The following is a 25,939-nucleotide window of genomic DNA, read 5'->3' on the forward strand; positions in this document are numbered from 1 at the left end:
GGTCTCTTCAAGATGAGCAAATGCTTCACTGGGAAATTCACTTGGTTTCAGGAAGCTGAGTTGTGATGTGGAAGTAAGGCAGGAATGAATATAGGCCATCAAAAGCAAGTCTGAGGTGGTAACCTGCCAATAGCTGGCCTAGGAGTGTAGCAGGGGCTGAATGCCCCATGTGTGAAAGATGGGTATGTGTATGTATGCTTTTGTTTCCCTTTAAACAATGGGGATTCTCCATTTTTGAGAGGGAGGAGAAGTGTCTGCTTAACCCTACCCTTGTTTTGCCTGGCCCTTGACAATTACCAAACTGTGGTGCACGTTATTACTGTTGTTCTTTTAAAGGTAAAGAGATCTGGAGGCTGCTAAAGCTTTAATAAGCATGTCTGCAGATAATGGCATGTACTGCATAGCTCAACTATTGCTTGTGCTTTTTTGCAAAGCCTTTCATCTTCCAGAACAGTGTCTTAGTCTCTTTTTGCTCGTCCCTGTGTTGGTACATGAATTGCCTAAGTCAGTGGCGCCGTGGCATTCTGCTGTATGCAAGAGGAGAAACAGGTCTTTTATTCCTTTGTTGCATATGGGAATCTTCTCAGCATTGCTGCCTGAGTAGTCCTGCTGTTGCAGGGGGCTGTCTTCAGTGTGGCAACCCAGTGCAATTAACAGGCTACTTAAATATGTCCATTCAAGGTGGTGTAACAGTGCAGTGTGCTCAGTTGTTAACGGTGGCAAAGCCTCCATCAGTAGCTTAGCTACGTATGTCAGCAACTGTTTAAAAGATGAGCTGTTTAAAAACAGGACCAGCCCATCACAAGCTTTCTGCCAAAGTCAAAGTTCATCTCTGGGTGCTGTTGCTATGTAGCAAGACCCAATGCAAGGCATTGTGTTTTCAGTCTGAGATGAGCTCTGCCTACCATCTCTGACACTCATGGAGGAAGAAATCAGTAGACAGGCAGATGGCAATGGCCTAAAGGGAGGAGAAGAGGGGCTGCATGGACAGAGAAGTGAAATTATGGCTACTCAGCTTGACAAAACAACTCAGCTAAATGTTGTCAAGAGAAATTGGTCCTACCTTTCCCTGACTGTGCCCCTGGCAGGTGTATATCCCCTGACCTGTCAGCGCTTGTACCGGCACAATGTTGGCAGTATCCCAAACCCAACTCCAGTTTGTGCCTCAGCCTCTCATAGGGAATGGCAGGACTGCTGAATACAGTGTAACAATCTGGGAATTGTTTGCTTTTGTAGCTTCTGGACGTGGCTTTTCCTGTAGATCTCCCATGGCTCTTGAATGTCCAAACAAGAGAGCCTGAGGCTCACAGGGCTGCTGATCACACTAGTCTTACGGTAGGGACTAACAGTGGGAGAGTGTATTATGTGGTTTTGCTTGTTAAAAGAAGTGGAGCATGTTTTTAAGAAGCATATTTCCTTTCTGCCTCCCCTCAGTGCATACAGATGTTATTTCAGGGAAAACCATGCAGCTACCCTGGTTTGGAAAACTCGCTGTTTCCTCATACCCACCTCTCAGTCTGATGCATCTGTGCATGAGTGTACCCTTGTAACTCAGAAGGGTTGTTCTAGATTCCACAATGGCATTTATTTTCTGGGACTTACTGGAACCATTATCAGAGAAAACTCATAGCTAGTGACCCAGCTATATTGTGTTTTTGCTGTCTGGATTTTATTATGCCTGTGGTTTTTCACTAGATTTTCTTCAGCTGTGATTTATTTGAATCTTCTGCTCTGGTATTGACTCTCTAAGCCTGCATATTCTTTGCATTTTGTTGAGTTTCTCTTCTCTCTCTTGAGTTGTGGGATTATTTTCAGGTGCCATTCAGGCTCTTGGCTTTCTCTTGAGTGCATGGCAGCAGTTGTCAAGGTCTCAATCAGCGCTGGATTCCAAGTCAGCTTGATATCTCCTGCCTGGCTCAAAGTTTTGCTGCCTTTCTCTGTTACTATTGCTTTTCCAAAAGCAAGAAGATTCTTCTGGCTTTGACCAGTGTTTCATGTACTAATCACACACTGAACTTAGCATTTAACTGTTGAAAACTAAAGAGAAATTGGAAGAGAAAATGCTTTTTGAGGCGGTTGAAAGGATTAGCCAGGGTGAAGGCTTCAAACAAATACTTGGGGCTAAAGTTGCTCTATAAATGCCAGATTGCACAAGTGATGTATCTCTTAATTCTCACATATCAGTGCTATATCTGAATGCCCAAGGGGCATCTCTAAACTCTGCAGGTTGCAGACAGGACTGTGGCTTTTATGGGCTTTTGCTGAAAGGACGACCTGCAGGCAGGTGGAAATGGCTTGAGCTTCCCAAGAAGGGTAAAGAGCTGAGTCAGTTGGGCTGACCAAAAGTGCTGCTCATCCAGGGAGCTGCAAATGCTGCTCTGGAGGTGCCATTTCCACTGGAAATAAGACAAATCCTCAGTGTTGTCTTCTGCAGGGACTTTTGTTTGTTTTGTGGAAAATGGGTAGAAAAGTGGTGATTTTAGTTGGAGTGTTTGGGGGTTTACTTAATGTAGTAAATAATGGTTTGGTGGTGTTCAAAGGCATCTGAGATCTTGAAATCTTTACATGATTAATCATGTACAAGATCTCAGATAAGTTTTCAGCACAGGGAATGTGGGGTGAAGTAGGAGTCAAAGTTTCCTCTGTAGATTTGAGGTGATGCTGTTCTCAGAAACAGAAACAGTGTGACCTCACAGAGCCCAGGATGTCTTTCCTTTCTTCATCGTTCAATGTGTCTGTTAGGGGCTTCCATTTTGTCAGGGCTGAGAGCTTTTCCTAGCTCTCAGTCTGTGAGCTCAGTGCTGTTGCCTCCAAGACCTGTAGTCCAACACTGTGTGTATTGTTTGGGCAGGAACTTTTCATTTGATTCCCATATGATTCACAGTCTTGCTGTGATACCAGCTTCTGTCACAGGTGTCCTGCTCCCACGCCCACAGAGCTCACATAATAAATCCTCTCCTTTGGTGACGTTTATTTTGTTGTAGTAAGAAGGATGGCTGGAAACCTCAGTTGTGGAAAGCAAATGTGGACAACTCTGACAAGGTTTTCTGGCTTTCCTTCCTCTCTTCCTCCATATGTATACACACAGAGCACAGCCTTGTCTCTCCTTCCTAATCAAAGATCCAGTTACGCTATATCCTTGCTCTGTTCCCTCTCTTCCTCAACTACTAACACAAACCTAGTTACTAATACAAGCCTCGTGACTGTTTTGTACCTTAATACAGTCTGCTCTGCAAAACTCATGCCATCCTTTCTAAACCAATGCTTCAGAAGCAGCCACACTGGTGCTGTTGTGCTCAGCAGGCTGACATTACCTTAGTGACTTTGCCTTTAAACATCCCATGCTACTCCTGTCTCCATGTAACAGTTTTATCCTCAGTCATTCCTGTGCAGCAGGGAAGGGTAGTGTCCCACAGAAATCAAATATTCAGGCTGTCTGCCATGGCCCCTTATCTTAGGGCTTGAGCTTGTGCATGTTGCTTGCTTGTCAGATAGGATCCTGCTTCTTATCTTCAGTGAGCCAGCTGGCAGTCATTTAAGGCAACTTTGAACTGAAGCTGTAGCCCTGGGAATGGTACTGATGCATCTAGCACCAGTCACCTGGCCAAGGACTGTGAAGCCATTAGTGGATACAGCCTATGTCACTTGTCCAAGGGGACACTGACCTCGGTGTCTTACTGCTGTTTTTCAGCTGAGTGTCAAAAGAACAACCCAAACCCTTAGTGAAGAGCAGGATGCTGCATCAGTAATGAGCAGTGTGTCCAGCACAGGCTGCCTTACCAACCAGAGAGCTGGCATCCACCAGGAGATCCAGGTTTAAACATCTGGCAATAGACTTCAGGACAAGGTTCAAGTACAGAGAGCCTGGCCTTACTAGTGGCCCAATGTGTATTCTCACTGAAATGTTATGGCTTTGTTATTTCAAATGAAACTCTGTGTAATCATTTAAACCATTTGTTTGCAAGGCTCTGCCCCTAAGCAGAAGAGCAGAGAAGCTAAGTGTCAGAGAGAAAAATGTGACTGCTAAACCACAATAATGGGAAAACAATTTAGAGTGTGAATAACACTTTCCATCCCCTTTCCATGAAGCTTCAGTTTGATGCAGTCTAAGAACAAAATACAGCAAGCACTTTTTTAATAGGAGGCTTTTCCCCCCTGATTCTTTGGCAGCTGTAATACTTTATTTTCACCCTCTAATTGGATGTGACCAAACAGACTCCCAGGTAGGCTTTTGTTGCCTTAAACTTTAAGTGAACCACTTCTACTCTGGTTCATTTTTCAGAAGACATAGATCACCAAGAAACTGTTTCACTTCTAGTTTTGCTTTAATAGTTCTGACCCATGCAACCTTGTACAGTTTAATTGCTGAAAGACTGTATGAGAACATCTTGATGATCATAAAGGTCTTAAAGGATTTCCTTGGCCAGTACAAAGATACTCCAGAGAAGCTGATGTAAAATTCATGTGAGTTGAGAATAGTAGAAAGTGGAATATGGTGCTGTGACACTTGCACTGCTTGTGTTTGACATCTAGGAAGGTGACAGGCTAAAATCAAAGCCTCCAAAGTAAAGCATCAGGAAAGAGATTGACAGTCCCTGTGCCAAACAGAGTAAGTTTGACATCTCTTCTCTGAAATGTTTGCTGTGACACTGAAACCACTCATTGTGGGAAGTGGCAGGGAGTCAGACTTAGAGTTTCATGAATAGCTCTGATTTTTCATAGTTTCACATAGAATTAATCTCTTTCTGCTATAGTATGGCAGATAATTTCAGTAGTATTATCTTTTTGGAGCACTGTATTCTTCACAATGTAGAAATGACAGCAAGAGCTCTCACCCTTGCAGTGACACAAACCACTTGGGTCTTCTGTTGTATTGCTGTTTTGGGGATGGTTTTAAAGACAGATAGCTGTCCAGGCTTTACACATGGCAGGATAAGATGGTTGCAATAATAGGCTGTAAACCAAATTAACATTAAAACCAGTTATTTCAGGCTAGTTTTTGTGCTGTGATTTATGGGCATTACAAAATCACTCTGCTTCCATAAGGCAGGATCAAACAGATGATGTTGAATAATAAAATGAACAAGGAATGTTTATGTATTAAAACAAATAACAAGAAAAAGACTATGTAACAGCAAGCAACTGCATCCTGGTTGGTCAGGAGAATGTATGAATGTTGAAAAGAGATTAAAGAGGCATTAGGCTGAGCCAAGATGTTATGCTTTTTAAAAGAGTGGGGAGGGGAAATTCATCCATTTCACAGTCTGGCTATGAGCCTGCCAACCCTTAGTCATGGCCTTGTGAAAGAGAGCATAGAAGCCAAACTGGCCATTTACTTGCCTTTTATTTTTGGAAGGAATTGGCTTGGAATGAAAATAAAAGTCAGTCTCTTTTACATGACAAAATAAGCCATTTTTCTTTGCTTATTATTTGGGAAAAGATGGCTCTGCATGTCTCAGACTTGGATGCAATTCAGACTTGCTGTGCCAGAGCCCTCCCAAGAGATGGAGCAGCAGGTCCCTACGGGAGTGATGTCATTAACGTCAGCTGAAGCTGAAGTTGCTCAGAACCAGGCAGGGAATGTGGAAAGCTGCAAGGAAAGAAATAACTTTCACATCAAGATGACAACTTAGGTCACAAACAAAGTACTGTAGAGAATGAGAAGTGCAATTTCGGTAGGGATTGGTTTCATGCAAGACATGCCAGTGGAGCATGAGTGTAGCTCAGTCATCTGAATAGCTATTGATACAGTCCAGTCAGGCAGTGGTGAGGAAAGGCCTTTTCCTCTGTTAAGAAGTTAAATGGATCACATGCTCCATCTGGAAGCCACACATCCATTACTCACTGCAGAATTATGGTGAACTGTCCTCTCTGGAGCCTCAGCTCTCTGAGCACCCACAGGAACCTGTTCTATGGGACACACTCTGATTCTTACTTCATCCACATATGGCCCTTGTTCCTAGGTGCTCATTTGCCTTGCCCTACTTTGCCTGGCTGATCTGGTGTTAGAAACCAGTGTTAATATGAAACAGAAAAAGCCTTCAGTCAGAAAGTAGCTGTGCTGCATAGCACATGCAGCACATATTCTCACATATTGAAAATGCAAGTATGTAGTAAATATATATCGTTCCACAGTTCCTAGATGTGGAAACAAAGGCATGGAGTAAAATGTCCCAAAGACCCAGTGGGGTATTGAATCTGAGAATTGTAATGCCCTGTTTCTGTGTCTGAAACAACATCCTTCTGTAGTCTACCTTATGACAGACCAAGCCTTGCACTCATCTCTTGCTGCAAGACATGAAGTTTCAAACAAAGTGAAGCTTTGTATAGAGCACAATGTGAAGATGGCTGGTGAAGCTCTGTGGCTTTTAGGCTAACCACAACAGATTGATTTCTGCTTTTATCTTTTTTCCCCTCTCTAGTCAGACACTGGCAATAAAGAGAATTTCCTATGAGTGTAACTGGTGATCTTCTAAGTCATTTGCCATCTCCCACTGGCTTGCCCAGGCTTGCCTTTCATCTCTGTTCAGTCTGTTAAAGACCCAGGAGAGCACAGATAGATTTTTAGCTTTATCTTGTAGTTTGCTATAAAGCAGCTTCTTTGCTGAACAGTTGGTTTTGAAAATGTTTGCTATCAATAGAAAAAGATTGCATTTTCATCAGGGCAGAGATGTTGCCACAAATGTAGAGGCAATGCTTAGCCCACGTGCCTCTGGTGTCTGGACAGAACACTTCTGGGCTGTTCCCTTGCTCTGCTTGTGGTCTGTGTGGACTGAGAATTAGGATTTTAATTGTGAATACCAGAAATCTATAATTGCTGCAACACCTCCCTTGCCACAGACAATAAACTGCTCCCTTTTCAGGTTAATACTTGTATTGACAAAGCTGTTAACTCTGGTGTGACTGGATATGTTTGCTGAGGGTTGTCTTGCTGATTGTTTTGGGTTTTTTTCCCCCCCAAAAAAGTGCTCTGGAGGGAAAACAGAATTGTGAAGTAGCTTTGCTTTGAGGCTGATATGTAGTGGATCATGAATTTAGCATTCACAATGATAGGATCTTGTCCCTGTGAAGACTGAGAGCTTTTGTCTGCTGCACCACTTCCTTCCTCTGCATCTCAGAGCATTTTCCAAGCATCTCTGAGGCATGCTAAGTTGGAAGCAGCATTGTTAACTGTTTAACAGATGAGAAAACTGAGGGAAATGCTTTAGTCACATGATTTAGTGGCAGACTGGAGTAAATTCAGTATTTCTTCTGCTGGGTCCCATGAGCTATGTACTAAACCTTCTGTTGCCTTTACAGCCTACTAAGTCTTTTCCCACTATTCCAACACAGTCTTATAGTTTAGAATGCTGCCTCAGAATAGTTTTCCTTTTCTTCTAATAGAGAAGTTTTTCTTCAAAATACCTACTCTCTCCCAGGTTTTTCTTTTAAATCATCCCCTGCTGAAAACTCTACATCAATCTGATCTCAGCTTGTCCTTCCAGCAGGAGAGAGGGCTTTGCACAGGCCCCATCCAGAGCAGGGAATGTCAGTGCCTCTCTGGGTTACTGAAGATACATCCACCATGTAATAAATCTGGTGGTGTCATTCTAATAGTACAATAACTTGGAAATGAAAGAAGTCAGCTGAGGGAAGATGTGTGCACTGGAAAAATCATCCAGAATACTGTGCTGGAACAGGGGTTTGGATATTGTTGTGGAAAAATGTTGGAAGCAGTTAGTGTGGTGCACAGAAGCAATGAAGCAAAACAGTGATGCTTGTTTAACGAAGGGAGAGAATGTGAGAGGAGGTAGATTTAATGTACCTGTGCCTTCTAGACTGGATCTTTTTTTTTGTAGTGATGCAGGTCTTGTTGGCACTATCCTTTAGGAGAAAGTGAACATAAAGCCAGAGGGTAAGCAAAACAATCCTAGCATTGAAATGATTCCTTTTTCTGTTGTACCTCCCAGCTGAAGGCCGAATCAATGACATCTCTGTGCAAATGCCTTGAGCTTTTAGGATGTCTACTGTGTAATATCTTGCATGAAACTGCTCAGTGGAGATGTGTTTTACCTGGAGACTGCACCAGGTGCCCTGTGCAAACAGGCAAAGCATTATTGATAATCCCTTCTGTTCTCCCACCCTTTTCCCTGGAGCATGTCTGACTGCCAGGAGTTTCCTGCTCTACCCCAGTCCTGAGGGATAATGCTGGGCAAGAGTTTTGATGCCTCTGTTTCTTCTGCTGAAAGACAAAGGTAGTGATATGGATCTTTCCTTTGTACAGGAGCTGGGGTAGCTGAAGGGGGGTTTGTAGGTATCGTTTAAAACTTGAAACTGCTTTAAAAGGAGGAAGGGCTGAGTTGATTCAAATACATAAGTCAGTGTTCCTGCAAAGAGTGGTTTAGGTCTATTCATTACCTCCCAGGAGGAAGGGTAGGAGGAACTCCTGGTTTGTTTTTTCAGTCTAATAGATGAAAGGAGATGCAGAGGGACCTTTCCTACATAAGAAATGCAGAGTTGAAAGCAGTTCCAAAATGCCTCGTTTAGACCTGAACCTCAGAACTTTAAGGAGGCTTGAAAAAGGAGTGGTAATGGTGTCTTCAGGGAAGCCTAACTTTGCACCAGATTTTGACAACTCTGTTTTACCTGTAGAGTGGGCCCACGTGCTCTGTGGCAGCCTTTCAAGAGTTTGAAATCCAGCCCTCAGGTTGCAGACAGTGTGCAGGTACAAGCCCCACGAAACATTTTCCTTCTCAGTGCTTGGAGGGGAGAAGAGAAATGCTGAATGTATCTGAAGGGCACTTCCTTCCATTATAAAATACAATAAGCACAATTGGGGATAAAACCTGATGCAACAAATACACTTCACTTTTGCTTGTGGAGAAGACGTTTGGCAGCAGAAATCAAAGAGACAACGAAGGTTCTTTGAGTTTGATGACCCCTGTTTGTCCTGTAAAATCTCCTTTGTTCTGCTTTTCATAAGCTATTTGCTTATGAGATTTATATACTGTATGGATAAAAATATATCAAATATGACCTATGGTATGATTTAGACCTAACATAGGCCTTAGAGATGATGTGATCGAGCTTACAAGAGCTGAGCCCTCTGTGGTTGTAACATAGTTTTTGCTCAAGCCAACTGAAATGGGTGAAGGCACAGCAGCCTCTGTAACTATGGCTGAAATGCTCTGTCATGCATTCTTAGGAGTTGTATTTTTCCATCTGAGGCTGGAATACCTTTGGTATTCATGGAGGTATCTGATAGGGAGGAAACTTACTGATGACTTGGAGGGAACTTCCTCATCTTGGGCTGATATTAGATGATCTAATTGAAACTGTAGCTCAGATACTAAATGCTTTTATCTCTGATGTATCCTGGAACTTCCCCCAGCCCAAAAAGATTAAGAGATGATTATATTTTTTCCCCCAGAATGTTAGCTCTGATGGGAGATTACTTTGAGCTGTTTAGAGGATTCACCATTGTAAGAACCGAAGGTTCAGAAGGTGAACCTCATTTCAAGTCTTCTTTCATCAGATGCTGCAGTGAGCATGGGGTGGGCACAGATGGAAAAAGTAGGAAAAGGCTTTCCAAAAAATCCTTTTTACATTTGTCTAAAGATTTTCTTTCTCAAGAGGTAATATACTACCAAATAGAATTTATCTATAGACAGAAAGAAAACGTCCAGACAAAAGTCTTGCCCAGAGGATGTCAACGAGTGTCATGGAAAACTGTTCATGTGTTTGCACTGAGGTAGGGAACAAAAGCTGCATGTGTGTGAGCAGAGAATTTCCTGCCTTCTTGTCCTCAGTTGCAGAAGTTTGAGGGTTTTTCCCCTGTAATATAACAGTGATGTTGCTACTTTGCAGTACCCAGAATTGCAACAGATTTTAAGATGGCCAATTAGTCAAGGTATCTGTGTGAGTAATGTCAAGAGTGCTCCCATTCCTCCCAACTGCCCTGTAAACAGCAGCCTTCAGGGCTGAACAGAACAGCTATTAGCAAGCACACAGCAGTAACTTTACACAACAGGTTAGGCCAGGAAATGAAGACAATTTTGAACTACACGTGTCACAAGTGAGTTCAAGCAGCTGGGAAGATGAAACTGTGTCAGGATGCTTCATTAGAATTCCAGCTTTCAGAAAACAAGTAACAGTTGTAGCTCTGAGAATGTGGTACACCAAGTCACCACCTTAGTAAATCAATCAATCATTCAAAGTTGGGCAAAAGCAGCCTGTGTGTTATGTCTAATTCTGTAGCATTTCTCTCCTTCAGCAGGCATGGCCAGACTGAGTCACAGGCATGAAAGCTCTTCTGTGAATGCCATGTCCCCATGAAATTTTGACTTTCATTTGAAGATGATGGTACAAGAATAAGCTTCAGATTGTGTCCATTGAAGAGAGCCTAAAATGATTGCCCTCTCCTAAGCTTTTGAGGTGGATACTAAGATGCTAAGACCCCCAGAGCATCACCAACACAGTTTGGTGGTGGTGTTGGACTACACGTGGTAGCCAAGCCTTCTGTTTTGTCAGTAGATGCACTGACTAGCCCAGCACAAGTTCTCTGGCAATGAGCATAGACTCTTCCATGATTCTGGCCTTTTTAGGAGGAAGGAGAGAGGAGGGATATGGAAATGAGCTGTGGCCTTAGGAGTGCTTTAGGCTTGCAAATACCCTAGTCCAGCCCTGGCTTCTCAGCATTCCCCAGATCAGTTCACAAGAACAGCCAAACCTTTTCTGTCTGCAGGACAGTAGTTTTCCTTTCTTAATTGGTCAGACAGCATTGCTGTGTGTGGGCAGCTACTGGATTTTGTTTTCCTTTCACCCTATATTTCCTTTTCCAGGAAGCACTGCCTAACCACCACCTTGTTTAATGTATAGGAAACTTCTTTTAGATACTTAAAGATAAAAGGCATCCGTAACACAGCTTCAGAATTAATGATGTCATGCCAGCTCCATCAGAGAGTTTATGAGTCTTGGCTCCTTAGACTCTCATAAAATAGGTAATTTGTCAGTTGTGCTAAATGAGAGAAATCACCCTCCAGCTGAAGCTGTGAACACGTATGCTCTGACTGCATTGGTAGAGGAAGAGAACATTGTTAGATGAGCTGTCATATTGTAAGTGGATCAGTGCTGTATTCTATTTGGGAGTGAAATTGTCTGACTACTGAAAAAAAGTGGGTTTTAATTATAAAAGTACCTAAACATCAACTGACCTTTTTGTATTGGTGTGTTTTCCTTCTTGAAACACAGCACCATGCATAGAATTCCTTGGCATGTTGGCATGATGCTTAAGTCTAACTCATCATCTACACCAATGGCTCTGTGGCTTTTGGATTGGAAATACCTTCCAGTCATTCATCTTTAAGTGTGAACCAAGAAAGCTCCCACCTGAGAACAGCAGGGTCTATAAGAGATGCTCAGTCTCCTCAGAATCTCAAGATATTTTAAAACCAACCAAACACCATTCTCCACCCCCACAAAAAAACCAACCCCCAACCAACAAAAGACCAACCTGAGGAGTGAAGAAAATAAATGTCTTTTATTTCTGATTACAGGTAGTAAGTTTAGAGGCAGAGATGTGAACTTGCCCACAGTCCCTAGCAGAGCTAGGAAGAGAACCCAGACCTCCTGCAAAACCACTTCTCCCAGCCTGTTGTACCAAGCAACTTGCTAATTTGAGAGGAATATTGTTCCAGTTCTCAGGCTATCTAGGCTGATGTAATAGTTGGGCTGCAGACAGGTGGATCATAATAAATTCTCTGGAACCATTTCCAGTTCTCTTTTTCTTTTCTTATAAACAATTTGCACTTGGCAAATTCCATTTGTCTCAGAATGCCAAAACCATGGAAAAGTTTTCTACTGATTTCTAAAAGTAGATTAGAGACTATTTTCTGTAAAAGCAGAAGACATACATTTAAGTGAGCCCATTTAATTCATGATTTTCAGTATTTCAGCAGTTTCTATTACTTCTGTGAGACGTGGTGGCAGTGTAGGGATGTGGTTTTGTGGAAGCTTGAGCTGAACTAAACTGGGATTCCTGCAGTCTCACACATCCCTTTTTTGCCCCAAAACATATTCCCACTGCCCTTTTTGTGTCTGCACTTCAAATTAGTGTTTAGACAGTGCTTATGACGAGCAAGGAATTGAGGTGACCAAAGCTGAACCTACTGAGAGAGGGGATAACAAAGAGGAAAACAGCCTTCTGTTCCCTGAAGCATCTTAGGATAGCACTGCAGAAGTTCCAGTTGTGACAAAAGCAGAGGCCAGGAGCACAAAGCTTAGGCCAAAGTACAGAGGCAGGAGCGTGTCAGTTCTAATATTGGAGGGAGTTCAATGGGAGTTTGAAACAATGGAGGTGGTGATGAGAGTATCAAACCTTCAACTCCTTTTTAACGCCCTAGGTCTTTTTGAGATCCTTCCTCTTATCTGTGTCTGTCTGCATGGAATGGATAATGTGGAGACATATGGGTGCAATCTGGCCTGAAGCATGTTGTAATGGTGATCTTTCATCAGGTCTGCTCTTTAGAGAGGGTGAGAGGTGATTCAGTATCCAGACAAAAGCAACAGGTTAGACAAGTGCCAGTCACCTGTGGGGTAGGTTGATGTGAGAGCTGTGATTTGAGTATCTCATGCTGTTTGCATTGTTGATCCAGAGCTAGCTGTGAGAGAACAGCCAAGAGATAAAAAGCTTGTTTTTACTGACTCAAGTGTCCAGACCTCTCATCTAAGTTATAACACAGAGGCTCATGTTGCAAACACAAACACAGGAGAAACATTACTCTTGTCTCTCTTTTTTCTCCCCCCACAACTATGGAGAAAAGTCAATTCCTTCGCATCTGGGGAACGGGAATAGTAGAGGCTACAAGAGCTTCAGGACTTTGATGTATTTTCTGCTCCCAAAAGCTGCAGCTTTTGCCACCTGTCAGTGACACAGGGGATTTTAAAGCACTCTATAATATAGCCCAAGCTGTTGCATACAGCTAAAACTGAGGTTTGGGCTTGAGTCCCACTGAAGTTTTCTGTGTGTGGATCAGTTTTATTGCTGTCTCCTGGTTTTGGTAAAACTGCAGTTGTCAGTTTTGATCCAAACATCTGCTTTTTTGCTGCTGACTTTGGATAGTTTTCTACTCTAACAACATAACCAGTCACTGGGAAAGCTTTTCTGTCTGGTCCTTCACTAGGGCAGTGCTACCTATGAGCTAGTGGTTTACTGGTATAGATGGTATTACGGGGAGAAGCTCAAAGGGAAGGTGTCTCTCCTGTCCTCTAGGGATAGTTTGGTGGACATTTAAGTAACATTTCTCAAGGTTAGATGAAGGAAATGGATTGCTCACACCTGAGTGAAACACCCAGCAAGATGCAAATAAAGTAGCAGTGCAGCTGGGGATCAGGATTCCTCCTGGCTTTGCACAGCACAAAGATTTCCACATTAGTTGCTGTCAGCATGGAGACCCCTTGCCATTATTAGGTCAAAGAAAGGTGCTAATCCATCACAGAAAATGGCTCAGAACTTGATTTCTATCCATTTATCTTTGCTCTGCACAAATGCTTTGTTCCTTATCCTTCTTTGAATCAGGCCAGCCTAATATATTGGCATCTCAATCATCATTTGGCTCCTACTGAGATGAAGAAGCAGTGGTTGGGCCTGCAGGGCCCCAAGAGTAAATCAGTGATTTATTAGTAAGAATAGGGCAGGAAGGTGAAAAAGATCTTGAAGAAAATAGGTAGTTAGGAGACTATAGCATTTTTATGTTTGTGTTTGTCTGATTAGTGTGTCCTGAAGTACTGGACAAACCCCAAAACCAAACCCCAAACCAGGTATCTTCTGGTTTGAAAGCACAGTATTACAAAATGAGTTCCTTTGTATCCTGTGATGGAAATCTTGAAATTAACCCACAAAGGTACAGATGGAAACTGAATTCCTTTGCCCACATAGCTACAGTGGGGATCAGGTTCCATCTGTATTAAGGAGAGGCATGTCCAGCTCTGCTGGATTACTCTTTGTTTATTGTGCCACTTCTCAGGGAACGAGGTGATGGGAAGGAAGACAAATGACATTGGGGTTAAAGGATACAGAGCATTATAAGTTTCTCAAAACCCTGAAAAGTCTTAGGGTAAATAAGATCTTTTGGAAGAGCAGAAATGGCTCTTAGTTATCAGACTGTTTGCCAGCACTCTCCCATTCCTTCACTAATTCCTTGAGAGGGTTTTTTTCTCTTTCTTTCCCACCATACTACTTCCATGTAGTTCTTTCAGCTTCTCTGTGTCTCCCATGTGCTCCTTTTCCTTTCCCTGTTCCTGTTGTATTTCTCTGGGGGAAAAAGATTGATCTAAAGTAAAATTTCAAGTCCAACCAAGTTGAGGTTGTGGAACACCTGGGTTTCAGATCAGAGTGATCTGTGCTATCACTTATCCCAGTCTTTACTCCTATCTGCATGTTGGAATTCCTTAAATGGAGCTGCAGTGCACTCTAGTTTCAGCCTCTACCAGCTTGACTCTTGTTTGAACTGTTGCTTCAATAATTTGATGAAAGGAACAGAGTGTCATTTGAGGAAAGAAGTGTTCTTAGATACTTGAGCCTCCCTAGATCTGCATCTGCCATGGTTCTAGCTTTTGCTTTCCTTCATGACACATTTTAAAGAGCCTGCTAAGACATTTTTTTCTTGGCAGTAGTCAGAGCTATGAATGTTACTAGGATATAGTGGCTGCACACAAACAGCTGGATCCAAAAAGTGATTACTTATGTGGTATGGGGTTATTTTTGTCATATGGACCTTTGCTTTTCAAGTACTTCGATGCTGTGCATCTCTGCTACAAAGCAGTAGAGATGCTGCACATTGCCATCAGAGAGACAATTGCAATGGAAAGCAACATAGAGAACCAACAACATAAAAAATAGGAGGTTTATCTTCTAGTCTAATGAACACAGAAGATTTATAGACAGAGGTAATGCTGGGATCATTGAAAAACCAGTCATTTTTCCAGCTATGGGGTTTTTTTGTCAATGAAAGGACCTTCCTCTGAGAGCCAGTTTTCCATTACTTTCTAAAGAATTGTACAAAGGTTCCCTGTAATTTTCATCTTCACCACTAGTGTGTGAGGTGCTGCCACAGGAATATCTGTATGTTTTAGGAGCAGGCTTGTTCATTGTTGGAAATGGATGCTAACTGAAAAGGGAGAGAGGAGTGCAAAGTGATAACAGCTGCCCACTGTTGGCAGTCAGTTTGTGTCCTTCCTCAGGTTATCTTCTTTAATAAGTAGTTTTCCATGGTGCTGCTGTTTGAATAAGACTTCACTGTGACTGTGGACAAGTCATTTTAGCACAACATCATTGAAGATGACTTGACATATAATTGGCTTCCTAGTTTTTGAAAGGCATTTAGAAGAACAAGCCAAGAATCATGTAGGTGTTCTAGTTTGTTTTCTACACCTCAGGTCCCACAGAATTTGCCAGCAGTGATGGGGACAGTGTTGAGCTGCTCAAAATCACATTCTTTTTGCTTGTGAGAATGATGACTTTGATATTTGGAGTGCTGGATGTGCTCTTGCCAAAGCTGTTGTGGGACATGTGTGCTTACTCTGAGCTAACACTGTGTTATTCCTCCTGGAGACACTGTCAGTGTCCAAACATCGAGAACCTGTCTTGCTCTACAAAATACTTTCTTTTTTACTTCTGCCATAAGGCAATCTCTTCCTGATTTTTCATCATCTCAGCTGAAGGAAGTCACCTCTACAAAAAATTAGATCCCAGGTGTCAAAAGAAGAACAGTGTGCTGTGAAATGGTGCAATTGGAAGAAAGCTTGAAGAAGATGGCACCCTGCCAAAACCAGTTGGGTTGAATCTATTACAGATGCAGCACATGGGTGTAATGAAGATATCAAAAATGGATTTTGCCAAATCCATGGAAGATTGAGATTCTAATTTTCATCTTCTATACAGATGTGACATGAAAAAGTGTAAACATGTGGTAGCGTTTCCAGGTTCTGGAAAGAACCAGAACCTTGCTGCTTTTTATGCTCACACACACAAAAAGAAGTTATTCTAGAAGAAAAATATAGGCAACCTGATTTTCTTCTGAGTTATTTATAGTTATAAAACAATGCTGGGGATCCATTAATGGCAGTGGTTTCCTGACCAAGTGTTTAGATCTTAATGTAAATGTCTATAAATAATATAGTGGCAACAGCATTCTTTTGAAAACGAAATTCAAAGAGGCACTGTTTGAAAAGTGAATACTTGCTTAGGGCAGTTATATTTAGGGCTCTAATGGAAGTATACAAGTTATGCTTTTTAGACAAACTATAAATGGCTACAACCAAGAGAGTCTGAAATGTGTTTGGCACTTGTGCAACCTGAGAGCCAGGCCAGAGCTTTGTAGTGGAGTCGTTGGGGGTATTTGTTCTTCTGGCTTTACGAATACTGCTGAATTCTTGGAGTGTTGTTCACCCCAAAGGGTACATTCAAAACCAGATCTTGTGGCTACTCTTGTTTGTAACTGGTGTTGAGCCTTGAAGGGCTGACTTCTGGACTTGAGTGCAAGCATCATGATGATGAGTAGGTGATGAGGGAGCAATTAAGACGAATGCAGATGCAGGAGTACAGAGTAAAATAGGTACTGGAAACCAGAGCAAGTGCCATGCATCATGGAAGAAAATCAAGCATGAATGTGGATGACATGAAATGTTCCTTTAGTACCACACATAATGTGAGAAATAAGCCAAGGTGCTGCAAAGATAGAGGGCAAAATTCATCAATTGTTGAGTAAGTGGAATTCCTCAACTCCATTTCTGAGTCACCTAACAAATTGGTCATTGTTGACAAGATCTCCAGGGTGCTTTGTTGTGAAGCAGACAGTTGCAAAATACTAGCATTAGTAAGAGACTGATTTGGTATATTGTGGGGAAAAAACATCCCTGCCAAATACTTCCAAGTGTCTATTTGAGGAAATAGAAATAAAGAGAGGAATAGCTTCTGTTCTGAGCCACAATTGTTGCTGACTTGTAGTGCTCTCAGAATTCCTCTCACAGTAAACCTTGTCTAATGGTGCATGTCAAACACAAACACTGTTATTTGTATGCTGAAGGTTTATACTTGTCCCAAACACTTGTACTTGCCAAGGGTAATATTTGGATCCAAGAAGTTTTGGGGTGAGAATTACAAATGTGGAGATTCATGAACTACTCATGCACGTAAATGCTGCTGTGAGCACTTTGCTGTAGCTATGCTGACAAGAGCATTGGAGATGAACCTCTAGGAGTCAAATCTACACTGAACTGTCTTTTTTCTTAGGAGCTACCCAAGATACACCTGCCTCAAGTTTTGTGTTTTCTGGTCAGTGGCTCCCAACCTGAATCATTTTCATCTGCAGACACGATATCATCTTGCCAAGACTAAACCTTGCCCTCTTGAGCTCAGACTTTATGGTCTCAGAACTGTGCTGTGTTTCTCTTGGATAAAATTTCAGTTTTATATTGAGAGAGATGCATGCTTCACCTTAGAAAATCACAACTGTGCATCAGAGGGCTGGTGTTGCTGACAGCTAATGGAGACAATCCCTGTCTTATCTAAAACAGACCAGTCTTTTAGGAGCAGTACTTTGGTCACTGAGTTTCCTGTGAGTCCCTTCATGGCTTTTAACAGTAAGTATAGAATAAAGTGCTCTGATATTTTAAGTCATTAACTGATGTAATTGCAGTCTTGTGGTCACTTAATCATAAACATCAGTTTCTACAATTTTAATGGCATGTTCACTCCAGCCAGGATTGTCTAACCAAGGCAGATTTTTACCAGCCCAGAGGCTCACCTGTATGAAGAAGTTGATGGGCTGGGGTCATGTATACTAAGCTCTTTCCTCTGGAATAGCTGAGAAGGGATTGAGTGGGATTATTTTGGAGTACTGCCCTGGTCTGATTCTCCATCTAGACACTCCTTAAGAAGAGGAATTGGGAATGACAGAGGATGTAAATTTACTGTCCTCTTTTTGTGTTTGGCAAGCACACAGATCATGGGATGTATAAATAGAAGAATTGAATGCAAGTAAAGAGAGGTCATTATGGCATGTACAAAGAGCTTAGTCAGACCACATCTGGAGAACTGGGCATGATTCAAAGACCATATTTCAGGAAGGACACAGAACAATAAGGAATGGATTAGAAGAGAGTATTGTAGAGGATATGAGGGCTCTAGCTTGTGCCTGTAGTTGCTACAGTCCCACTGGATAGTCCGAATGAAGCTGTTTTACTGTAAAGGCATCTACATTGGAACTGGAGAAGGGGAAATAAACCTCTTCTCCTTAAGCCTTCTAATCCCCACAGTGATGTTACTACAGGACTCAGTGTTCTGGAGTTGACATTATTTACCTGTTTTCTCTCTTTTTTTTAGGAAACTAAGTTCTGGTTTTAGCTTTCATAGATGATTTCTTGTGTGTATATCTATATATATAGTTTCTTCTTTGTAATCTCTTATGGTGTTTTTGTTATGTTTGTCAAAACTGTCCCAGTGTTGGACCCACATCAGAATCTCTATTAAGCTTAAATCAATTTGGCCTTTCTTAACCCTCTCAGTTGGATAAAGCTTCTCTTCTTGTACAAGCTCCACTGAGGTGGAGTTATACGTTGTCACAATATTGTGTCCTCTCATCTCAGAAGTAGTCGTGTCCCAGAGAGCTTTGGGATTGTTGAAGGTGGAAGAGCTGTGTGACTGAAAGATGGGCTGTTGCTAAGGGACAAAAAACATACTATTGACACACATGGGAAATGGGGACGCTGCTGAGATGTTGAGTAGCAAGAAGGACTAAGAAGAGATTGAGAAATGAAGCAAGAACACTGCCTCTGTCACAGCAGCCATAACAGGAGTGAAGCATATCCCCATTTTCCAGATAAGTGAACTGGGACACTGAGATTAAGTGGTTGGGGTTTGCACAACTGGTTAATGCTATCTCTTCTGCCTCTTGGACCACAGTCATTCCTTTGGCACAGGATTCTGGGTTTGTATCTCTTTCACAGTGTTCATCATCTATTTATACCATGCCTCATAAAACTTTCTCTCTGTTGTTTTCATCGATATTTATAACCCAGTATGAGGTTTTGTCTTTAAATGTGCCTTAATGGATCCTGAAGAGTCCTATAAATGTAGGTGGTGTTCTCTCTCAGCCTCATATAGCAGTCTGGTGTGGGTTTTTGCCTGTCCTTGAGCCCTGTGTAAACACATGTGTAAAACTGGGATGGATCAGCCTAGTTTTTAGGATGAGTTGTTCACATGCTATCACACATGCTCCTTTTCAACAGTAGCTGCAGTCATAGCACTAAGAGGCATTTACAGGTCATGTACTCAAAGACCTTTTGGTATGACACCAAAAGTAAGTAGTCACAGCATTTCTATCAAATCTCTGGGTCCAGGTTGTGAGAGCAATGGCTCTGTGTTGGCCAGGTTCACACAGACATGGTCCAGTGGCACAGGGATTCTGAACCAGGAGGTTTGGGATTTGTAAAGAGCTGGTTCTGGTGGTTGAGCTGGTAGTTGCTGCTTCTCCTTTTGTCTTTGTTTCTCCATCAAAGAAATGGAAATAAGGACAATCACCTTCTTGTAAGAGCACTGATCCCTTTCATCTTGCCAAGTATGCTGCTGCTGAAGATGAAATTCACTGTGTTTTTTAGCAGTCATTAAAAGCCAATGATGTGTTCCCTTGTGCTTGTATTCAATTAAGCAGTTGGGGCCAAGCCAGGTTAGTGGTTGTCCAGAAGACCACAGAGATATGGAAGAAGGATTAATGACTGAGTAATACTGACTTGGTACAAAACCAAGGCATTTCTCCTACATTTATAGTCATTTGCAATCCTGTATATCACATCTGGAGTCAAATATAAGAGTTCTTACAGATACTCCCCACCTTCTCCCCTCCAACATCCAGCCCAATTCCATCATTGTCCATGCAAAAGGCAGGGAAAGTATGTTGGACATTTCCAAGTGAGGGGTGAAGACAAAACACAGTCATCTAGGAATATAGAGGCATTTGCAGTGACTGTCAGTAGCCTTCTCTTTTCTGTGTCAGTGCATGCAGAAGGGTGGTGTTACAGCTCACATGGCACTGCAGAAAGCTGTGAGCTCTGCTGCTTTCACCTGCTTTTGGAACATGAGGTGCCAGAAGGTGCTGCAGTGTGACCTGGACCCCAGAAAAGGGGTGCTTTAAAACTTTAATTGGGGATAGTTTGACACTTCCAGCCAAGCAATGCCTGTTGAGATTGAGCTATATGAAATACCAGCCTGCATGCCTCAAGCCAGCACATCTCTGCTAACATTCCCAGAGTCAGATTCTGTGTTTTGTTAATCTGAAGGGGACATTGTCTGTATGAGGAGTTGGACCAAGTTGGAGCCCACGTGAGGGCTGTCAATCAGAAGTGTCCAGAAGTGTCCAATCAGGACAGCAGCTCTTTGATGGACAGATTCAGTTGAGCACTTGCAGAAGATTTCAAGGTCTCTTCTCTCTGCTTGAAGCTGTTCCCTCTTCTGCTTTTCCTCCTGTTTTCAATTAGAGAATTACTGTTTAATGTGGATGCAGATACAAGCAACTGTGTTTGGGTTTTCTTACTGCTGACAGAGTCAAACAGAGAGATGCCTGCCTGCTTTATAGCAGAAGCCACATTATTTTTCTATATGTTAGCAATTAGGTGCATTGTTTCCTGATCACAAGTCTTTCTCACAAAGCAAAGTGGCTGTAGTTGATTATGGAGCCTGATGTGTTTAGATTTGAGTGATTTCTATCAGGAACACTTTGGTTGCCTGTTTTTTTGGAGAGGTGGGGAGCATTTGTTTATGTTCTGTCAGAGTGATCCTGCCTGGTGTTGTCAAATCAAGGGCACTGCTTTCCTAGCAGTGGTAGGTCTGAAAGAAGAAAACACAGCTCCAGGGACTGGCATTATTTCTAGGTGGCACTCTGAATTGATTGGCAGGAGGGAATTGCATGGCATTGTGTTGCTTGGTAGAACAGGAAACAAAACACAAGGAGAGCCTTGAATGCTCCTTGCCGTGAGGAATTACAGGACTTTGTGCAAGGTGACAGTTATCCTGATGTCACAGCCAAAATCCAACGTGGGAACTGCAGCTGAAATTGGATGAGGTTTTTAGCAGGTCCATTGCAATCAGTGAGATTGGGCTGTTCACTGTAGTCAGGTCATCACCATTTGCCTTCAAAATCTTGGCTCAGTTCACTGAGCTCTCCTTCTCACCTCACTGAATGCTTCTTATGGAATTTATCCCAAGACAAGCATTGCAAAAGTACACTGATGCTAAAGACCAAGACCTTTTTTCCTGACCTCTTTCCTTCATACCTTTTTTGTGGCACCTTCCCAACAGTTCTGGTTTCACCTAGGTGGCTTTTTGCAATATTTTGGAAGCTATTTGGAATGTATAAAGATGATCCAGAATTTTCTGAGGGCTTTCAAGTTGATTTTGCCAAATAAGATACTTGTTTCCTGTTGTGCTAATTTGTGTGAAGTGTTGAGGAATGATTCCCATTGTTTTACTTGCAATGCAAACACATTACACAGAGTTCTGGCCCAGAGAACCTGTTTTTATTCTGGCCAAAGGGAGAAATCAATACACATTGCATTGTCTCATATTTTACTGAGTGTATCAAGAAGAAAAGCACTTTTTCTGTGTCAGTAGTTCATGGTGTACACTCCTGCTGTAATTGTGTTTCTGATTCTTTGCCTAACCTGTCATAAAGTACAGCCAGTGCATTTCTGACATAAGGAAGTCAGTATCCTGGGCAATTTCCAGGAGCAGTCCCAGACATCATCTAGAGAAGGCACAGAGAAAATCAGTACAGCAAGGTGAAAACTATGACTAATCCTTTTTATGAGTGCAACATGCAAACAGCATGAAGTGAAGATACTTGGGTACGTGGGTACATCAGAAATCATTGGAGAGAAGGTTTTTAAACATTCAAATCTTTAAATCTCAGGTAAAAGTTTGTGTTTACTTGGATCTTGATAGCAGAACTTGATGCCAGCCTCTGAATTAGCATGAGACATTGAGATGGACCCTGAAGTTGTTGTGCTTGAGAATTAGACTGAGTTCCCAGCTCAGGGAAACCACACAGGGGTTTTGCTCACGAGAGCAGTCACGTTACAGTCAAAGCTCTCAGCAGAACTGCTGCACCTCTTCTAGCACAAAGATGTCCAAGAGTGTGAACAGACTTTTCCCTGGACTTAATTCAGACTGTGGAAACATTTTCAGTTGCTATTAAAAAGCATCAAATTACAGACAACAATTACAAAATCTTTAGGCAAGCAGAAAAATTGGGAGTTGAAGGAACTGCTTAACTGGGATTTCACCCAGTCCTGACTGCCTTGGCAGCAAGTGCCCATCAGCAGCTTTCCTATATTAACTGAGGTAGAATAAATATGCCTTTATTTCCAGCTGCACTTTCAAAGGCTGTGGAAATATCAGAAACAAATTGTTAGCCAGATGTGCCTTAATCACAGTGCTCCCAACGTGCTTTCAGTTGGGCTGCTACAGGGTGTTGCCTCACACCATTCTGGAAAGGTGACTTGGGAGCTCCTTGTGCTCTTGGGGTTTGATTTAAGCCACTCTCAAATCAATAAGCTCTGACTAACTTCACTTGGGTTTGGATCCTATATTTCAAAACATGGTTAATTAAACAAAAAAAGAGAGAAAAATGGTGATCAGATTTGATCGCAAATGGTGGCAGGCTCTAGGCAGGGATGTGTAGGAAACACAACCCAGCCCACATCAGAGAAAGCAGTGTAAGAATGGTGGTGTGCATGCCTGAATGGTTTGTTCCTGCACAGTAATTAGGTGCTGTTTCACATTGTTGTTTTGTGGGGAAAACACATTCTTGAGTGTCAGCAAATAAATGGGCATTTTTAACATGATTTCCAACAGAGTATTTTGACATGAGTTGATTGATTTCAGCTCCAGTTTTGCTTATTTAGCTAGCCATGACTAAAACCAGTGTTGCCACAAATATAATGCTGCAGAAATGTGAGTGCCAGATAGAAACAGAAATTGCCCCTACAGTTCATATCACTGTAACAGCTTTTGACTGCAAATTTCTTGATTTGGGTGGGAGAAGAGCAGGTACTGCCATTTGGGGGACAAGTAGTCATCACAATGCAGTTGTCTGTTATCAAACAACATTGTCTTAAATAGACATTAAAGTCTTGTTCCTAATTATAATACCAGTGGGGAAAGCTTGTCTGCAGATGTCCTTGTGACTGAAGAGCATGAATTGCCCAGAGAGGTCGTGGGTGCTCCAGCTCTGGAAGTGTTCAAGGCCAGACTGGACAAGGCTTGGACTAACTTGGTCTAGTGGAAGGTGTCCCTGCCCATGGCACGGGGTTGGAATGAGATGATCTTTAAGGTCTCTCCCCAAACCATTCCATGGTTCTAAGATGCTACTTTTCCAGCTCTACACACTTACTGGAAACTTGTTGGAGAGGGAATCCTGATGAGCATGCTGCAAGATGTAATGGTGGGCTGAGTTTCTGCTTTGCTGCCCTTTCAGTCACTACTCTGTGTCTCAAAAGCAGCATCCAGAGGTGTGTTTTCTCCTACCCAGGCCTGCTCATACCTATAGAGACCTGCTAGACATGGGGAGCTTTTGTGAACTGTTATGTAACGAGGGTCTGATTCACACCCCACTGCCATCCCAGGGAAAATCCCCAGTGGCATGGCTGGGCTTTGGCACGTGGCCAGAGCCCCAATAACTTGCTTATTTCTCTCCCATACATAGCACATATTCCTTGGCTGTACCGAGGTAGATGAGATCATCAATCTTCTCCACAACTATCTTCTATGAGTAATTTTTCCAAAAGTAAATAATTCTCCCTCTTTGCTCTTGCCCACAGCACCTGGCAAAACTGAAAAGCCAAGGCAATGTTGTTTCCTTTGTGAGCCAACTTAAATCATTCAGCAAAGCTTTTCTTTTTAATTCCTTGTTAGAAAACAGAACCAACTGAAACTGGCTGGCAAAGAAAATGTGCCCCTTATTTTTTTTTTCCCCTCTGCCTGCCTTAGTAATGTAACTGCCAGTTTCTGGTTTTACCTCTGTGGAATTATATCCTTCTATTTGAAACTTGACAAATCAGTCTGTTTTCATTCTCTCTCTTCCCCCCATAAATTCAATCCATATGTCTTTAAAACATCCTTTCATAGCTTTAACATGGAAAAGGAAGTGGCTTAGGCTCTGTATAGGAGGCTGCAGTGTATTTAAAGCAAGCTCTTCTAGTTTGCATGCATCACTTCTGTTAGCTCTTAAAGCCTCCACTTCCTAATTATTCAAGTTACAGAGAGCATTGGCAGAGTTTTCTCCATTAACCAACAGTGATGTACAGTGAAGAAGCACAACAGGACAAATCATTCCCTTATCCTCAACGTGTCTGGGAAGCTTTTGATGGAGACCTTGCCTTTACCAGGGAGCAGGATGCAATGAGGATGTGAAAAGGGTAGAAGAGATCAATTCAGCATAAAATTTCAAAAGGAAACATGCAGACAAAGAAACAAAAGCCTCACACAATGCACTGCCTTTCAGCTCCCAGGGGGCTGTTTGACAATACACAGCACCTATGTGGCAGGAGGTCACTGCAATGGGATTGAAGTATCTCCACATCTTAAGACTGAACTGGGGTCAGAAGGTGACAGGGGGAAGGAAACGTGGGTCTAAGCTGAAATGTATTGGTGTGGCTGTGCATGGATCAAAGTTGGCAAAGGAGAAATACAGGATGCAGCAGGGGAAGAGCACAGGCAGTCATGGCTCTAAGTGTCCTCCTATGAAAGCATAGAAAGTTTGGGCCAGGGTGTGCTACTGGAATTAAAAAGATGGGAGCATATTTCCCATTTCCACTCTTCTCTCTGTGCCACCCAGAGCAACCACATGGCTAAAGGGCAACTCAGCTCAGCTCCTTAATTTGTAAACTGTGAAACTAATGGATGTCTTGAAGGAAAGCATGGGAGACAATATATTTTTGGTGCTCTGTGTTGCACTGATTTGCTTTGTGGCTGCAGATCTGTCATGACAAAGATGACTAGAGGGAAGTGAAGGACTGTCCCTTTCAGAGACTGCCTGCATCTTAATGGCAAACTGTATGCCAAGGTTTTTGTGACATCCCCAGCCAACTGACCCAAATGGTCTCTGATTTGCTAACAATGCAAATGAATTGTAGGGGTAGGTGCAAAGCAGGATGAGGTCCCAACAGCAACTACCCAAAACTGCTCTCAGACCTGCCATTCTATTCAGTTACTGTGCATGAACACTGGTGGGTGCAAGAAGATGAAATGGAAGGAGTGTGTGTGTGGCAAATGCATGTGTGCAGTGAAATGATTGTGTGCATTGTAATTATCCTCCTAATCTCTCTGTCTTGCAGAGGGGTCATTTATAGAGATGAGAATACAGTCAACCTCAAAACTTGTGGGTGTAGCTTGGCATATCCAAAGGTTCACACATGCAGAAACCACAGCCTGTGCTTCTGAAGCTGTGTGCAGGTTCAAAGGACTGGCATAGCCCTCGGTTTTGTTTTCAGAGTTGCAAAGCTCAGCTACCATTTACCTTAGATGGACTTGAAGTTATCTGTCACATCTCTGCAAATCAGGCCTTTACATCTAGCAATCTGCATACAGCTGTTGACAAGCAAGCTGTGTGTGTGCAGCTCAGTTGTTGTGTCAACAGCAGCAGAGACTTCACTAAAGCTTTTAATACAGTTTTATCTCAACTGCAATTTGTTTCTAGTTTTTCAAGGCTGTGGCAACATGCAGCCTGACTCCCTAGAGCCTAGTTTCACTGATCAGCCATTCCAGTGGTATTTACAGCACTGTTTGATTTCATTTGAAGCGCTCGACAGACCTCGAGCCCCTTAAGAAAGGTGCAAACGTGTTCAAGTTCCTGATGGTGGGCAGAAAAACTCACTTTTGCCCTGCTATGACTTGTAACAGGCCTGTTCT

General features: G+C 42.4%; 1 protein-coding gene across 1 annotated transcript in view; it reads left to right on the plus strand.

The window, feature by feature from the left end:
- Positions 1 to 25,939, plus strand: part of ABTB2 (ankyrin repeat and BTB domain containing 2) — a 126,167-nt gene that overhangs the window by 52,992 nt on the left and 47,236 nt on the right. The window lies entirely within an intron of this gene.

This window comes from Colius striatus, chromosome 7 (assembly GCF_028858725.1).
Source record: "Colius striatus isolate bColStr4 chromosome 7, bColStr4.1.hap1, whole genome shotgun sequence".
Classification (NCBI taxonomy): Eukaryota; Metazoa; Chordata; class Aves; order Coliiformes; family Coliidae; genus Colius; species Colius striatus.